Source organism: Myotis brandtii, unplaced genomic scaffold (assembly GCF_000412655.1).
Source record: "Myotis brandtii unplaced genomic scaffold, ASM41265v1 scaffold2603, whole genome shotgun sequence".
Classification (NCBI taxonomy): Eukaryota; Metazoa; Chordata; class Mammalia; order Chiroptera; family Vespertilionidae; genus Myotis; species Myotis brandtii.
In genome coordinates, this window is record NW_005359896.1 from 42,989 (window position 1) to 46,523 (window position 3,535).

The following is a 3,535-nucleotide window of genomic DNA, read 5'->3' on the forward strand; positions in this document are numbered from 1 at the left end:
ACACACTTGTGACAGCCCATAGGGCTCATTTGATTTCTACACCATTATCTTCTCATTCTGTTACTAATTTTCCCTGCAGCTTATGCCGGAATTTCCTGCAAACCATGGGCCTCCAGTGTGGAAACCCCTGGCCCTTAGGGGCATGGCAAGGGGATTCTGAGAGACCTAAGAATACTTCTTTCCAATGCCAGAACCTCGACTCTTTCCTGGGGATGATCTTTCCCCTCCTTGTGCCCACCCTCGAGGACATTTGTCCGTGTTTAGAGATATCTTTGCGCCCTCACAGGTGGGTGGTGTGCTATTGGCATTGAATGGGTGAGACCAGGTTTGTTGCTCAACGGTACGCAGTGCTCAGGACATCTACCCAGAAAAGAACTCTTCTATATCCAGTGGCGCTAGAGCCATGGCTGAGACACCCAGTGATGGAGAAAAGTCTGAAAGCCTTTGCGTTGAGGTGGTCTCACATTCAGTGGACAGTGAGTGGACCCTTAGTGCAGCCCTAGGCCGACGCCCATGAGTTCTCCAGCTCAGAGCTCAGCTTCAAGGTGATGACTTCACCTGGCTTGTCCTCACTTCTGGAGGGCCTCACTTTCTCCTGTCTCTCATCCTCATGGATTTTGTCTTTCAAGATCCAACTCAGTCCTCACCTCCTCACAGAGCTTCTCTTCCTGGAGAATGCAAGCTCATAAGGCCTGGTCTTCCTTGAATATCTATAGAGCTTTAATTTCTATGATAGAATCTCAGGCTAGTGTTACACCGCATATCTCCCTTCTCTTCCCTGTCTTAGGTCTTGTCATTTAACATGTTAATTGATTCCTTAAGGAAATCAATTAATCCTTTCAACAAAAGACATCACGTTTCTCCTAAGTTTGGTTCAATGTAGACCCAAGTTATCTGAAATGATTTGCAGCATTTTATCCTTTTTTTTTTTTTTGCCAAATTTTGTCCTCAACCATTGTTTGCTCTTTTTCTTCCCTCCTGACATTCCTTTGCATTTCTGTCTTACAACTTCCTGTAATTTTATACATTTTTATTTGGAAACTCGTGCCCCAGTGCACAGATTCCTGCACATTGAAAGGAAATTAATTAGAAGGTGACTGGTTGGGCGGGACTGGGCGAGATGGGCCGGACATGCCCTGGAGCCAACCTCCCAAGGTCCCTACCCGGCTCAATGGAAATCTTTGGGGTGAGCGTTCCCTCTGGCAGATGGGGTCCCTCAGGCTGGCCTGCGGGGATGGGGCCGAAATTGGCTCTTTGACATCTCCCAAGGGTCCCAGATTGAGAGAGGGAAGTTCTCAGGTGATGCACCCTGGAATTTGGCTTCCTCCTCTGGTTCTGGGGTGCATACCCAAGATGCGCTGCTGCCAAGTCACCGCAGCTCGGTAGCTCCTGTGTTGAGCGTCTCCCTCCCGGTGGTCATTGCGTGTCATAGCTTCCGGGTAGAGTGTCAGAAGGTCGGGCAATTGGACGGCTGGAAGGTTGGATGGTTGCTTAGCCTTTTATATACATATATAATGGTATAGGAGCATTGTTCCATAAAGAAAATATTGAAAGACAATTTCCATGAGAACATTAGCACTGTGTCTTCTGCTGCGGAAATATTTGACTATTTGTGAGGAATATAGATTCATCATAAGCATCTATGTTATATCCTGTGTTTACTGAATTCCATGCCTTGTTGTTGTTTTTTCATCTACCCCTTTTTCTAGAGCAGACTTTCTCCCCGCCTCTGAGAGAAAGAATATTGCAGATCAAACTTTTGAAGATCTGTACTTTGAAATGTCTCTATTTCTCTTTATGCTTAAATGGTAGTTCACTGCATGTAGAATTCTAGTCATATTCAATTATAGGTCAGAGCCTCAGAAGTTTCAGTTTTACTTTGTGGCTTCCAGTCTTGTGTGGATTCTGTTTTATTCCCCATCCTTGCCTGTGATTTAGTGTTTCATTCTGAAAGGAACTCCTTTCTTTAGGGTACTGGTCCAAAAAGTCACACAAAGGTGTTTTATTGTGGAGAATGAGTGAGCTATCCCATCTCATATTCTGTTTTTAAATGTATTTTTATTGATTTCAGAGAGAAAGGTAGAGAGAGATAGAAACATCAATGATGACAGAGAATCTTTGATGAGCTGCCTCCTACATGCCTCCTACTGGGGATTGAGGCCACAACCCATGTGCCCTGACCAGGAATGGAACTGTGACCTCCTGGTTCATCGGTTGATGGTTCATCACCCGCTGGCTGGGCTCATTTCATATTCTTCACTGTGGGGAGATTTGCTTGATGTGTTTCCTTGATGATTTTCTTTCCGCCTGGATCGCTCTCATATTGGAATCCTGTTAGTGGGAGTGCCTGAATGGAAGCCTTACCATGCTGTTCTTTTCGCTCACATTTCTGGTCTTCTAGGCCTCTGCTTTGTCTTCCAAACCCTTTATGATTTCCCAGCCAGCATGTTTTTATTTTCCCAGAGCACCTTGCTTAACTTTGAATGTTTATTCCCCATGAAGTCAACAGCGAGCACAGGCACCGAGCTTTCTGAAGGCCCAGGAAGGGGTCCCTGGAGAGAGAGCTCTTCCCGGCCCAGAGGACGTAGACCAGTCTCAAAGAACACGTACTGATGAATAGCTGGCCTGTCTTCTGTCTCTCTCCATGTTCATGCCCTCGATACGTCAGAAATGATGGTGGCATCCGGGAGAGAAGAGCAGAAGTAAAGGAGGGAAGGAAAGCGAGGTTCTCACTGGGACAGGAGGGGAGGTTGTGATGCCCACACAGGCCAGAAGAGGCTGCTTTCTGAACGCAGACACTGAGTTCCTACTATAGGAATGGAGATTCATTAAAAGTTTGCTTAAAGGAGAAACCAAGATGGCAGCATAGGTAAACACCAGAAATTGCTGCCTCGCACAACCACTTCAAAAATACAACTAAAAGACAAAACGGACATCATCCAGAACCACAGGAAGGCTGGCTGAGTGGAAATTCTACAACCAGAAGGAAAGAGAAAAGCATACTGAGACTCAGAGGAGGTGCGGAAGTAAAGTGCAGAGGTACGGAGGCGCACATGGAAAGGGCTGGAAACTGAGGACACGGTTGTCTTTTTCAAATGGGAGGGAGTCTCAAGCTCCCGACTGCTCTGAACTCCAGTTCCGGGTGAGTCTCTGGGGACCCAGACTCATACGGGGAGAAACTGGACTGTCTGGCATCGGTCGGAACTTGAGGGCAGCTTTCTCTCAGAGGTGCTTGCAGTGATTACCACAGGACACTGAGATGCGGGGCCTCTTAGAGTTGGACTGAGGAGCAGCCATAGGTGTTTGCCCCACCCTGTTGATCCCCTGAGACCCTGCCCCACCCAAGTTATGCGCAGAGGCTTTTGCATATGAAAGGCCTGGCCCTTTGCAATCTGAAAATTACCTAACAAACTGCAGCTGGGTCAGAGAGACCCAGAACTTCCAAAAGAAGGCCCAGGCCCCACAGAGGCTTGCATTGCTTCACAGCTGGGCCTCATCTGGGCACCTCCAAACCCCAAACAAAGAAGAGGAATCT